The sequence below is a fragment of the Passer domesticus genome, chromosome 3, assembly GCF_036417665.1.
Source record: "Passer domesticus isolate bPasDom1 chromosome 3, bPasDom1.hap1, whole genome shotgun sequence".
NCBI lineage: Eukaryota > Metazoa > Chordata > Aves > Passeriformes > Passeridae > Passer > Passer domesticus.
In genome coordinates this window covers 105,297,677-105,312,983 of record NC_087476.1, presented here as the reverse complement: position 1 = coordinate 105,312,983, position 15,307 = coordinate 105,297,677, and the positions used below count along the sequence as shown (strand labels likewise).

Sequence of the window (15,307 nt, the reverse complement as noted above, 5' to 3'; positions counted from 1 at the left end):
ATTTTATGTGAAGCATAGGAGAATATTCCTTTCGGAGCCAGTTGTATGATGTTGCATAGGATTCTCAGTTAATAGAGCAGTACAACAATACATGTAATTCACAATGCCAGCAGAAATTATATTTTGCAGTTTCTGTACATAGTTGAATCACAATGTGAATGTGATTCCTGTTGCCAGTCTGTATAATATTTCATTGTTGTGACACTGGGTGTCCCAGGATGAAATACATGGAGTGTAAAGTCAGCCCGAGCCCACTGGTATTCAAAGGTCTTTTTGTTCACAGTTGAGTTATTTAATATTCTGTGTTTGATGAAAGTGTGAATACACCCCCGTGCCAGTCTGGCATGTGCAAGAGGACATTTGATCTCTTTGGATTAACTTGTGGATGAGCATTGGTTGGTTTATTTAATAACGACAACCAGTTGCTGATCCACTAAGCTGATATATTTATCTAGATCAAAGTCCCCCTGTGGGCCTGTTTGTCTGGAGCCAAGTTCAGCTGTTTTTGTAGCAGCTGTCACCAGTGACTCCCTACATCCTGCCGTGAGCCTTGGGAAGCACACTGCCCCTGGCCATCTCCTCTCAGTCTTCTTCCATTGTAGGGCTTCAGTGGCTGATCACAGTTCCTCAAAACAATGCACAATGATAATTTAATATCTGTCCGCAACCTCAGGCAAGTCTTACTAGGATCTTTGCAAGACATCATTCTTTCTACAAGTAAGCCAAGCTGTATCCCTAGTGCAGCTAGAGTTCTCAGCACACATAAACACAACACAGGTATCTCATCTAGTGAACTACAGTGATACTTCACTAGATTAAAACCTCTCCAGGCAAGCTGTCTGAATTCCTAGGATTGCAGCAATCACTGTGGATCTGTAAGTCTAAGATCAGATTAAAAAAAATGTGATTTTTTTTGAGATAAATATTATATGCAAGGAAATAAAAAGGTTAATAATATCATCGTAATTGAATAAAAATTGAACCCCTGGAAAGCTACTCTAATGTCCTGCTGTTGGACTATAGCACACCCAGCACAGCCTCCATGGCTGTTTCTAACATGCAGAATGAATCTTGTGGCTCTTGATCCCCTGGTATTCTTGAAGGGTGGTTCATCAGCTCTGTTGCTTTTAGCTTCAGTTTTAAAATAAAATGATCATTTTCTATAATTTTTTTCTATTGTTTTCATGTATTTTTTCTATTATATACTGGTTCATAAACTGTGCAGTAAAATGGAGATTTAATGGAAATGTCAAAATGATCCAAACATTTAGTACTGGTGATGTAGTGAACAGCATATGGGGCTAGACTAATCTGGTCCCTCTCCATATCACCCAAAATTCTTCGGGATAATTTAGCATTTGGATTTTAGCTTTGGGTGTTCCATCTTGCTCTACGCAGCTGTTGGTGTTGCTCCCAACAGGAGTGAGGAGTGGTTGAACAATCCCTTAACAATTAGGTCTAGATTTGATGCAGTCAGACTGAGTGCTGCCAAAAAGTAGTGCTCAGGTCTCCTTCAGGTACTGTTAGTGTAGGATTAAGAAGCCAGTCCACATATATGGTGTGATAAGGTCTGTAGCTGAATCATGGTTGGAAATTTTCTAAATCCAGAAAACAAGTTTTTTTCAGCTCTTTTTTGTAATGATTGTTTTCACTTTCAGCCTTTCTCATAGTAATCACACCCTTGAAACTTTCCCATTTTTTAAGAGTACATATATGCATGCACAATGTGCATGTTATATGTGTATATCTATATATAGTGCATGTATATAAAGGCAGTGTTTGCATGTGCGTAAATTACTCCTAAAGCTATCAGTATTTCTTTTCTCAGTATTCAACCATTTCTAATATGTTTCACCTAAGCTCATGAATTTTCAGGAGGGCTGTTGAAGCCATCTTGATGTTGCCAGTGTTTCAAACTAATATTTGTATCAATGTCGTTTTGTCCATGTCTTCATTTAGGATTCCTGCAAATTTTGAGAGACTAATTTTTTGTTCAGTGTTTTGGCCAATGATACAGGCTTCTTTTGTAGAACTATATTTTTAAGCTTTTTATTGCTTTATACAACTTCTATAGAATGACTTTGTGATTTTTTTTTTATGAAATGGATACCTGCATCTTGTAAGTTTAGTACTGACTATTCCCTGTGGAACTTTTGGATTAGTAATTAATATCAGTATTTAACCTTGTAAAATATATGGCCTGTGGCAGGGAATGGAAAGGTTTTAGTAGTGAAAAATGGACTCAGTTTTGCCTGTTGTCTTCCACTGAAGTGATTGCAGTCTCTTACCTGTGCTATTTTTTATTTTCCTTCTATTCTTTGTTCTTAAAAATAAAAATATACATTATTTATAGCTAAGAAAAGCATTAAAAGGAAAAATGTTGGAATGTATCCTTTTCTATAGGTAGCTATTCTGTATCCTTAGTTGCAATGTGAGCTGGGGGTTCTTTGCAAGCTTCTGTTTTGATGCAGCCTAGAGTAAAGACAAGCTTCGTGCTGCTTCAGGACTTACCTACACAAGAAAATGGAGACCACTCAGTTTTATTCCCCAAATAATGCACTGACTCTAGATTCTTTCTAGAACGCTCAGCAAGCTTGCAGATGTCACCAAGCTGAGTGATGCAATTGACAGACCTGAAGGATGGGGATGCTGTACAGAGGGTCCTGGACAGGCTGGAGACATGGGCTCTTGGGAACCTCTTGCTGTTTAACTCAGTGCAAGGTGCTTCACTTGGGTTGAGTCAACGGCTGGTACCAACAGAGGCTGGGGATGAGCAGATGGAGAGCAGCCCTGGGGAGAAGGACATGGGGGTGCTGGTTCATGAGAGGCTGGACCCAGCAATGGACACTTGCAGCCCTGAAACTCACTTGTATCCTGGTCTGCATCCAGAGCAGCCTGGTCAGCAGGGTGAGAGATTCTGCCCTGGTGGGGTCCCACCTGCAGTGCTGCATCCAGCTCGGGGGATGCCAGGACATCAGCCTATTGGGGTGAGTCCAGAAGGAGGGACACCAAGGAGATTAGAGAAATGGAGCACCTCTCCTGTGAGGAAAGTAATTTGATTTGTCCAGCCTAGAGAAGGGAAAGCTTTGTGGTGACCTATTTGCAATCTTTGGGTACCTGAAGGGAGCCTACAACACTAATGGAGAGGGATTTTTTACAAGGGCATTTAGTGACAGAACAAGGGGGAATGGTCTTGCAATGGGAGTAGGTTTGGATTAGATGTTAATTGAATTTAAAGAAATTTTTTACTGCAAAGGTGGTGACACTGGAATCGGTTGTCCAGATGGGGCATGTGGATGCCTCATACATGAAAGTGTTTAGGGTCAGGCTGGATGGGGCTCTGAGCAACCTGGTCTAGTGGAAGGTGTCCCTGCCCATGGCAGGAGGGTTAGAACTAAATGATTTTTAACATCCTTTCCAACTCAATTAATTTTTTATTCTATGATTCTAATTCTGGAAAAGCCTTTTCTTCATCATCTGATCTATTTCTTTTCTGCTTCCAATTTTTTCTCTCTTAAATTCATTATTCTGTTTCTTTTGCATTGTTCTGTTTTGCTTGTGAAAGGCAGAAACCTCTACAGTTTTAGTTCTTCTTGCCTCTTACTAGGCCAATAAGGCTTGGGACTGAAAAGCACATTAAAGAGTTGGCTTCAGAAAAGCTGGCTGCTGGGGGAGGTTAACACTCCTTTTTACATCTGATTTAATACAATTCTTAGTCTCTCTGCTTATTGTAAATAATATCCTTATAGAAGTTGTTTATCATGGAAGGGAAACAGTTTCACTAACACAGTGTAACAGTTAATTGCTCTTGCTGTTTCAGCCACATTAATCACACAAAAAATCTTACTTGGGATGCATCGTTAATAACAGTGTCTTTGGCAAATTTAAAAAGAACCTCAACATAAAAATGACCTCTGTTAATTCTGTGAAAATCATGAGACATGCTAGGTCTTCTGGGTTTTTTCAAGAAAGAAAATAAGGATTTTATCTATGTGATGATAAATATTTGCCATTTTGCAATTACCAGCATATGTATATCATAAATACATAATAGTTCAAAGTCTTTTGAATATATTTTTGTCACTAATATATCTTTCTTCTTCCATAATGAGCATAATTTTTTTCTTATCTGAGAATTATTAGCCGTTCAGTTGTGAATCTAGTGGTATAATTTATGTTTAATTCATTGCAGGGAAGAGAACCTAAAGAAAAGCACTGTTTTTTTTTTTTTTTTTTTTTTTTTTTTTTTTTTTTTTTTTTTTTTGTAGCAGTCAATAATTTATAAGAATAAATATGTCCAAATTTTGCTCCTCTTGTCTGCAATGAGGATTACAAAACATTGTCATACATTTAGATCTAATACCTGACGTATGCAGTTTATACTAGCAATTTTTGTTCATAATTCATATTCTTCTTATACTAATTTAATTTTGCTGCTAAGTTCCTCCAAATACCTTTCTAAATATTGGACCAAATTTGCTATTTCTCTAATTTTTTGACCCTTAGCTTTCCATGGTATTTCATTTTTAATTTCAGTCACTATTCAGAGCTCCCACATGCCATTAAAAAGGTGTGGTTTCAGTAGGATGATTGGCTTAAAATATTTAATGGCTTTATTTAAATAAATCTTGTTCTGATTTTATTCTTGTCTCACATTTATCACATGCCTAAGGTGACACAATTGGGTTCATTAGGTGTTAAAAGTGTCTTACAGAATGCGCATGTTGGCATTATACCTCACAATCATTCTATCCCTAATCATTGTAGAAAAAATTTAAAAGTCGTATTGAGCTCAGTGAGATTATTTGCATAGAGAATGATTAATATTCTTAAATTAATATACTGATAAAGTCCATGTATGGAGCATATGCTCTGAAAAAAATTACCTATTTACAGGTACTGATGCCCATACCACTCTAAATAGGGTGTGAGGGAAAACTGTGATCAGAATTTGGCAGACTTCCACTGTATCTGAAAACACCATACAGTTTGTAATGCCAGCATACTGTAAAGGAACATTATGTGTTAAAATCCTTTTGGTTCATTTCTAAAAGGCTCATCTAAAGTATACTGTACTCAGACTCAACATTTCTGATCTACTGGTGTCTGCTTCCACCATCTGCTTTTGCAGAACTATTTTTACCTTAACAAGTAGCAATGACTGCCACTGAGTGCCCCTTTGATGTGCAGTCAATCACAGACAAGAATCAAATTGTATAATAGACTATAATTTCCTGTCTGATCATAAGCTCTGCTTTTTGTGCTGGGCGATTTCCTTCAAACTAATTGACAAATGCACTGGCACAGGGAGAGATGGGCTGCAGCTGCCTGTGGTTTGTCAGAAAGACAGAAGGAAAGAAAATCTTGAGAAGTACTGAGGTGTTCATGACATTGAGATGGATCTTCTTCTGGGAATATTCATCGTTAGAATGAAGAGCTTGTATTTTTTTCAGCAAAAAAGGCTGTCCATTCTTTCAGGCTTTGAAGTACATTTTGAAAAAGAGAAAATCACATGGAAAACAAACTCGTTCTTCTAGCATCATTCCTTCTACCAAGGGACAATGGAAACACAGCACACAGTCCAGAGTAATAACCTAATACTGGTCTACCACATTTTCTTCAGCAAGCTGAAATAATTGATCAGCACAGTCACCCTTTAAAACCAAACAAAGTTAAGAACAACTCTTCTCTTTCAAAATATATTGTACCTCACATGCCTCACAGAAATGATGGTGCATTTTTGTGTTCCACCCACTGTTATAAGGTGTGCCAACCAGCATTTTTGCAAGAGAATTTGTGGAACTGTGCAATGGAGATCTGTTTTGGCAGCAATGACCCATTCACAAAGGGTGGATGTTAGGTGCAGTCTGTACTAGTGGCCTCTCACAACCCTTCAGCTTTTCCAATGAAAAATAGCCCATGTATAGAGAATTACATATAATCAAACATAGATTTATTTTTCTCCTTGTTCAGAAATTTTGACTTCATGCCTTGCTCAGAATTCTTTGAATTTGCATTTGAGCTCCTAGGAAATTTTTTTGGTGGAAATGTGTTAATTTTGATTTCATTAAATGAATATTTTAACTTTAAAAACTGTTTTAAAACAAGTAAGAAGGAACAGATTCATCCTGTCATCAATTCATCATCAATTCAGCTGTTATTTCACATTTTAATTTATGTGTATCTTGCTTTAGACATAGCAAATCTTTTGAATAATTTTATTTATTTGGCATTCTCAAAGTTATAGATGCCCAGAAAATCTTTGGCTTCAGTACATGTGGCAGGGGAAACTGTTCTTCCAGGGGAATTGTGACCTAAATAGATAAACAGTTTTCATATTCTGATACTTAAGACATTTTGATCTAGCATGACAATAAGCTAAAACTTCAGATTATGAAGCTTCCTATTAAAATTTATGAAATTACTTTATATAGATATCTTTAATTTAAAAAACCTTATAATTTCTTAGCTTTTTTGTGAAATATATGTCAAAATTATAAACATGCAAGCCTTGAAATATCTAAGTTCGGATCATCTGTGGACCTAGATGTTGCCAAGAGAGAAATCATTATGTTTCTCAAAGTTGCTGATGTGTTGGACAGTAAAGGTAAATCTAAAAGAACAGATTGGCAGAGAATTGGTAAAAAGCAAGAAACTAATTCAGTACATTTATGGCACAGCATAGCTCCACATGGTCTTCAGTATTTGTTGTGCTTTTCTATAATTTATACATGCTTTCAGTCTGCTTAGAGTTGGTTTAAAAAAACCTAAACAACAAAACAGAAGCAAAGTTGCTTATGTGTGAAAAATCTCACAGTTTCCATCCATCAAATTCTACTGGTATACTGTGTACATCACCATTTTTCAGTCTCTTGGGAGATCTTCTACTGTATTTTGGCATTTCATTATTTGGGGTTTTAAACTTTTCATTTTTGTAATAGCATTTGAGTCACATGCCCAGTAAGCATTTTTGTGAATTGGAGCCCATACTCTTACTTAGCAAGCTCATGTCTACATCTGCTCAGTGAATGGGATTTGGCTCTATACTGAAATAATAACATTTGAGTTAAGGGGTTTAAATATAAACATATACATATATCTAATAGTTCATTTAATATATTTAAGGGGCGAGTGTAAATGACTATATTGTGTAAATTTTAAACAGGCCCAATGAATTTCTCTGTCTGTGTGTGTTCAGGCAATATAGTAAGTTTTTAGGATTCTTGTGTGACACTGAGATGTTTGAAATGGTGTTTCTTTTTTCCTGCTAACTAGCAGTTTTATAGTAGGAATGTCAGACTATTTTTGGCAGTCAGTTTGGGCCATAAGCTTTTTTCTCTCAAAAGTGGCTGCTGGGTATTTTGTTGTGTCAAGGACTTAGAGGTGCTTGTTATTTGGCTGTGAGATAGATAGGAAAAGTAGATGTTAAAAAAACCCAAAAAAAACAGACAAACCAAACAAGGATGGGAAAGCTTTGAAAAGCTCAAGAGGGAGAAAATTATCTTGTACATATGGTAAATTTTCAAGCCGAGATACAAGAACTTCTATTTTTTACAAGTTCAGAAGAAAAGCTAGATACACATTCCTGTGATACAATTGTAAATTTCTTTGGCTACCAGTCATTTTACAGTTCTGTTTTGATTTAAGGGATTAAATTGTACTGCCAGCTAAAATAGTTTTACTAAATCTAGTGTAATTACTTATGATCTTTAACTCATCTTTACATTGCATCCTTAACAGATGTAATTTTGCCTTAAGACTTTAACTTGAACCCAGCAGGGTAGACTCCAGGTTGCTGCAGAAATGATGTGGCTGAGGTAGAGATTGTAAACCCAGGGGCTCCTGCAGATGCCAGGCAGGGACAGTCAGGGCTGGTGGCGTCCCCAGTGCCCTCCCTGGTACTGTCTCTTCAGGCTACTGTGCCACTGCCCTAGTTTTACTTGTGAGAAAGAGGTCTTGGGAGAGGTTTAAAAGAAGTAGGGTGAGGTTAGCATTTAAAGGTGAAGGGGTGAAGGGCAGGTATTGGAGTGTCCCAGAACTCAAAGCTTATTTTTCTGCTAATCAAGAATTATTTACCAGTAAATTGGTAAAATGGAGATACTTACGAAAAAAAGAGATGGCAGAACGTAGCCTTAAAATTAAGTTTTTATAAAGAAAATCAATTTCATTTGCCTATTGTGCTTTTTTAAAAAAAATCAGGACATGATTGTAATGATACTGGGATCCTTTCTAATGCTATGAGTAAAAACAAAGAAATGTGGACATTCAAAAGCTGACATTGGACCTGCAAACACCAAGGCAAGAAGCCCTGCTAGTTTTCTGTTCTCCAGAGCAGACAGCCTCATCCTCTCCCTTCAAGCAATGCATTTGGCTGTACAGGATCCAGCCATGTAGCAGTTGTACAGCCACTGTCCTGGCCTTAACAGGGCTGTAATAATTCATTTATTCCCTGGAGCTTTGGCTTGGTGTCACTTGTCCTAGTTTTTGTGAAAATTAAATAAAGTGAAACAAAAGGTTTCCATGTTAATAGGTGGATATGTAGATATGTTTTTTCTGGGACTTCTGTTTTTTGTTAGCTGTGGGACTAATCTTTTTCTGCATAGCCATTCCATTGATATGTATGCCATTTTAATCCGCATTATAATGTGGATTTTATAAATTTTTATACTTTTTTGTTCTATACTGAGCATCTAACATACTTCACAAGGTGAGAAATCTTCTTTAGTCAAGCATGGCAGCTGCCATATTTATCATACATTTGTTTGACTGGAACTTCAGTCCAACAATGTTTCTGGTATTTAGATGCATGTAGGTGCTACAAGAAAATTATGTACAATTTCATGTGAAACTGCAAATTAGTGTAACTGCTAAAATGGTGGAATCTCCCTATTGAAGTCATCACCTTGATAGTTCCCTTTACAGCCTTAAAGCTATTGCAGTATGTCCTACTTCAGATTTTCTGACTCTCTTATGAATTTCATTGAAATCATGCTGTCTTTGCAAAAATATTGACCCCTTCTTTCACAGGACAGGGGTAATTTAAAAGCTGCAAGAGTATACATTTTATTTTTAAGTGTAATACTTCCTATTAATACGGAAAGCTGTAGCATATGGCTTGAAATATGTAGAATTAAAATACTCTTATCCATATCCAAGCACATTAAAGAACAGTATGCATCTATTTAAAATGAAACATGAATTTAGGTTGATTCTGTATCAAGGAAGTTCATGGCAGCTTGGTGCTGACATAAGCAGCCAGTAAATCAGAGCGAAAATAGCTAGGAAAATAGCATTTTTAAAGAGACTTATAAAGGAAATGCCAAGATAATTGTAGAGTTGAGTTAGCTAGCTGTGAATTCCTCCAGCTTAAAGAGAATAGTAAAACTGAGTGAATTAATCACAGGAAATAATTTACTGGACAAATTTAGCATGTCTTGGATTAAAAGGCATACTTTCTAGAACAAAATTAGGTTACTGTGAGAATTGCTGAGTTTAAACATTGCCTCACTGCAACAGAAGAAAGCAACTGCATGTGCACACATAGCTCTGGAGGAAAAAAGAGACTAGTGCTGAGCTCTTGTCTTTTTTATTTGCCTTTGTTCTTGGTTTGGATTACTTGCTGGCATGAAGAGTCAGGAGAAAACTGTTAACCTGCCTGCTTTTACTCAGTATTACATTCTGTTGGAGTGTGTGTATGGAAATACAAATCCAGGACATCTACAGAAGAGCGCTCTTCTTCAGAAGAGAATATTAAACCCCTGTAAATAAAAAACAAAAAACCCCCCAGCTGTAAATGTATTATTGTCTCCAGCAGCAACTGTAAGCAGAGACCCTTCAGATGAAAGACCATAGGGCAGGCATAGATGATATTTCTCCCTGATGTCCTTCCAACTATTTTTAAGTCAAATGACAGGAGCTTTAAAATGTATTTTCCTAAAAATAAGAAGGCGGGGCGAGGCTGGGCAGTGTGAGGGGAATGGTGTGATGGTATCTGTTATTTTTTACTGTCTTTGTAGTTGTAAGTTCCTCTTTGGCTCAGCATATGACTGAAAGGTGTTGCTTTTCTGAGCACAAAACCTACATATATGAAGTATTTATTACATACTTGTGGATATTATTCTTTTGTTTCAGTATAGAGATTACTGAGCTGCCTGAAACTGCCCATTTCTTTTCTTCCCTTGAGCCAAATTCATATGCTGTGCATCTACCATTTCTCTGGAAGAGTTTTCCAGAAGGTCTGCTGCTAGTAGTGTGGGCAAACATAGTGCTTTTGCCTCTTTTGAACATAGTTCATATAAATTGATTATGATGTGCCATAAATCTTATGTTGGAGGTGAATCTCCTGTCCCTACTCACCCATTCTTTGCTGTTCATGACTTTGTAGAAAACTGTCATCCGGTACATATTTAGAATTTATGAATAATAATGTCTTGCTTTCCCTAAACAGTAGTTTGAATAAAACCCACTTGTTCTTTTTATTTTAAAAGTAAATAAAATCATCAGAAATCTCAATCTTGTGAGTTAAAGATCAAGGAACATTTTTTATGATATTCATTTGATGTTAGCCAGCAGTAAAGATGTTTTCCTGAGAGTCTATTCTTCCACCAAGGATGAGCTTTTATAGACGTTGTTTATTTTAGATTACTACATCGCTCTGTGTGACTGCATCATAAAATCATTCGTTAGGTGAGGGTAATTTACAAATGATCAGAAGCAACCAAATTACTCCAGCTTAATGAGTTGCCAATTATTGCCTGTGTAGGCTCTTTTTCTGCTGCGGCTGTGAAGTTGGCTTACATTAGTGTGCATTAATTTTATTTCACAAATGCAGTGATAGAGGAGACCTAATCCTTCCAGTTATCATGCCTCAGCAGTGAGTGGGAATGCATTAAGTCAGGGTTAACTTCATTGCATATACCTGTCACTCTGGACCTGGTGCAAAACACACAGCAGGGCATTTTTCCAGGAAAGTGTCACACCAATGCATTGATAGCTGCAACAGCAACCCACTCATCTCGGGGTAGTGTCCAAGGTGTTGATTTTTAGCCATAGAGACTGAAATGTGTGAAATAATTTCTTTCTGAGACGCTATCTCCCTCCTTTTGTAGGCAGCAGAGGTTCTGTAGTCGGATTTCCTTCTCTAAAGAAGGGAATTTTTGGCAGAATGTTCCATGCAGGGGCATCAAGACTTGGGATCCTACTATCCCAACATGGCTCCAAATTGTTGGAATTTGGCACCTTTTTGATGAAAAGACCTCTTTTTGAGAGTTTTCTTGGAGAATGCTAAGGATATTTTTGCTAATTGATAAACAGGATACATGAATTGCTATGGGACTGGTTATTCCAATGACTATGAGATTTTTATCACATATTTATGTCAAGGAAAAAGTCAGGCAAGCCAGTTGGCCAGAGCTTTGTGACAGTGACAGCCTCCAAACTGGGGCTTGATGTAGTGGAAGTAGGGTAAAAACTAAAGTGGAGGTGACTGAACCACCCTGCTCTCCAGTGCTCTCGGGAACTAAAGGTGTTAGGAAGGTCTCCTCCTCCAGTGCAGAACCTAAATGCACAGATATGTGAAGAAAAGGACCACATCACTTCCAGGCTGCTTAAGTTGCTGTGGAAAGTCAGTGTTCAAAGAACTTTTCACAAATTTGTTTAACCATTTGATTGGACTTTCATTAGAATGTATGAACTGATTGTGTAATGCAAGCCTGACACAACTCTGAGTTATTCCTTTCCAGTCCTGACTTCAGCTTGGAGAGCATCTTCAACCCATATTTTTCCAGTTTTTGTTTTTCTTTAGTCTTTTGCTTTACTTCTTTCCCTTTTTTCAGTTTCCCTAGCACCAGGAAATAACAATAAAAAGCTGTGGAATAAGATTTAGTGCCATCCCATTATCTTGTGCTCTGCTGCTAATTTCTCATGTGGCATAAATCCTAGAGTTGCATGTCTGCAATTTAGGTTGTAGAAATTCCAGGCAGCAACTGATATTGACTGGGGTTTTTAAAGTGTCTACAAATGTATCTAATACTAATTGAAAGATTCAAAGACTAGAACATTATCTTGTATGATTGAAGATGCAGAAGCCCCAGGGATATGAAAAATATGTTATATATGTTTTTATGTTATTCAGTGGAATAAAAAAGATACTTGGAACATCTGTCTCCATCCTGGGCCTTGAGAGGTGATCCACAGTTGTGTGGTAATAGAGGGGCTTCCAGAACATTCTGCACTACTTTATCATCAGACAAGGATTTTATGTTGTCTCAGTTCCTACCTTCTCTAGCTTTATTTATCCTTTCTGTGAATTTTCCTGGTTTTCATCTATACTAAGCTGGTTAGCTATACTGGATAAATTATTAATCACAGTTTATGAGAAAAATTTAATACTGAAAAGGAAGGGATAATACTTTCAAGTGTGAAGTAGTCTGGATGTAGGTTTTTGAGCTAAGAACAGTTGAAGAGTTGTGTTCTCAAGTCATGTGCTGAGGCAAAGAGGATCTGATCAACACAGACAGATATTGTCACAAGATATTATTTTTCCCCCCCCAGTCTTAGGAAAATAACAGTCAAAGGTCTTCTTCCCTGACCTCAGTAGAGAAAGGGCTTTTAAAAATAAAAAAAAAAAGTTTCCCATACTTTACACTGTCTTCACTGTCTTTAGGTTAACATTTTTTGATGATTTTTTTTTTTTTTTTTTTTTTTTTTTTGCCACAGGAAGAATGGGGAATTAGAACTTATTAAGATCTTAAAATTTAAATATGTACATTCTTTTGCCACAAATAATACATTTATATTACAGCTTTTCTTTGGTATGCTGCAAAGCAGGATTGTGTGATTCACAACTTTAGCAAAAAGAAATTTGGTTATTTTGTGTCAAAAGCACAAAGGAAAATTGTGTTGTGCATGCAGCAATGTAAAGTTGTCTACAACTCCCTTTCATTCTTGCCCCAGTTCCTTCTGTTGGTTTGCTTCTCTGTATCAAGACTGTGCCCTCCCTTCACAGTTTGTTCACAGGCAAGGCCTGAGCTTCTCCAACATTTTACATTTGTCTTCTCCTTTAACAATTGGAAAACCTGTTGGATTAATAACAACAGGGATTAAAGCTTTGGAACTTTTGGTATGATTTGCCAGGGAAGACAGGCTGGTGAATCCCTGGACTCTGGAATGTGTCCTGTAGAGATTCCAGCAGGGGTCCCTGCCCCCAGGGTTTCTCCAAACCTCACTGCAATTCTGCAACTTCCCTACACACCTGCCCTATGTACTTGTGTCTGAGTTACTCTGTTTATTTCTTTTGGATTTCTGCCAGCAGTTTAGGCCTCAGGTAAATTCTCTTATCTCCTGTTAAGTCAATATTTATTTACATTCCAGTGGACAAACTTTATATTCTCAGTCTTTTCAACATACGTATTGTTTAGAAGAGGTTTGGAGTGTCTGCACGACTTCACCTATGATCTCTTGAATAACATGTGTTAATATCAACTTGGTATTAATTATTTGTTAATTGAGGTGAAATGTCAAAAAGAAAATAAGTTTATTTTTTCCTAAAAAGACAGCTTGAAATATTATATTACTGAAATTCTGGTTTTATTCCAGAGACTGAAAGTTTGTATTCAATCTTTGTATGCTCTGTGCAAGTAAGCAAAGGTCTCTTCTGTTCTTTTGCATTAGAAAGAGTTATTGAATAGCAGACTATATAATAGAATAAAAATGCTTAAGGGCAAAATATTTGTGGCTTAGATTTTTCCAGCAAGCAAATTTGGCTTTTTAACATTTTTTTCCAAGTTAGCTCTTCAGACTTCTGTGCTGTGTAGTGCAAAATGATGTACTCACACTCAGTTCCCATGTTTGCTTGTGGTAAGAATTGTGAGACTAAATTTCTGATACCTCATACACACTGGGAGGAGGAGTTACCTGTTATAACTAAATAAAAATAAATTTATTTGAGAGAAGGATTTGCAATTCATGATGTCAAACTTGACTTACACTTCCAGTAAGTGTGTTTCGTTTATACTGCCTTAAAAAATAAATACATAAATATCACTGTGCAATTATTTTAAATGGTGCTGTCTTTATGAATATCAAGCACTTTGCTTTTACCACTACATTTGAATTGTAGTCACTGTATCTGCTGATTTTTTTTTTCATTTCCAAAACCAACAGCACTGGCTCTTGCAAGACTAAAGAGGGCTATGTATTTATTAGGAAGAGCTCTTTGGAGACACACATATATGCCTTTTATGTGTGTATGTGAACATATCTATATAAATATCTTAAAATATATATAGTCACAGTGTAGCATATTAAAAAAGTATAATCCCCATTGATTTAACTATATATTAGCTATTTGCATGGATAATTTTATTTACAGTTGAGCATTGTGTGTTCCTGGAAGGATGAGAAATGTTCAGTTGCCACTGGCTGTAACTACTTTTTGTCTTATACACCCTCCTTTGGTCTCCAAGCCATAATTGAAATAAAATTCAACTTCCCCTGATTCTTCTGAACAGTCTGAATATAGAACTTGCACAGTTATCTCCAGAACACCCTTTAATAGAAATCAAACCCCATAATGAGATGTTCTGCCGGAAGCTGCAGAACACACTGCAGGGCACTTGCCTAACACGGTACTGTGAAATCTTACTCTGAATTTTAGTACATTAAGAGGGTACTTTCAAGTACTAAACTTAAAATGTTGCATATAATTGTATTGGAATATGGCCTTATCCCTTAAATCCAGATCTGAAGATGTGAAATTGCAAATACTTAGAACATTGGTGGCTGAGAAAAACAGTGGTAGCAGCCTCAGCCATACTCAAATGTTCTTAAATTATCTGAAACCTTTGGAGTTGTCTGGTAGACTGTACAGTGGAAAAATAATAAAACTCCTATTTTTAGTTTTAAAAATAGTTATTTCTTTAAACTCTATAAGTACTTTTGAGCTTATGCTTCTGTCAGTCAACAAAAATGCAAAGGAGTAACATCTTCAGCTAAAACATTGTAGTGGGAATAGGAAAAAATCTTTAAAAAGCCTGGTTTTTGCAATCAATACCCAGGTAGTTTAGGTGACAGGTACAATTGATATAAATGATTTTTTGTTTTATATTGAGTTTTGCTAATTCCTTTGCTTCCTGCCTGTGAAGGTATTGGTCGAAGCAGTCCACTGGGAACATGTCTACTGTACTTACAACCTCCGTGACTGATATGGAAGTAATGAGGTTTTTTTTCTTGTTTCATAGGTCTTGCAGTCATTCCCCTGACCAAGGGCTCAACAAATACATTCAGGCTTCTTATGAAAAACAGCTCT

At 36.7% G+C, this 15,307-nt stretch overlaps 1 protein-coding gene across 2 annotated transcripts in view; it reads left to right on the top strand.

The window, feature by feature from the left end:
• Positions 1–15,307, top strand: part of PRKN (parkin RBR E3 ubiquitin protein ligase) — a 675,810-nt gene that overhangs the window by 106,889 nt on the left and 553,614 nt on the right. The gene's annotated exons all lie outside the window — the stretch shown is intronic.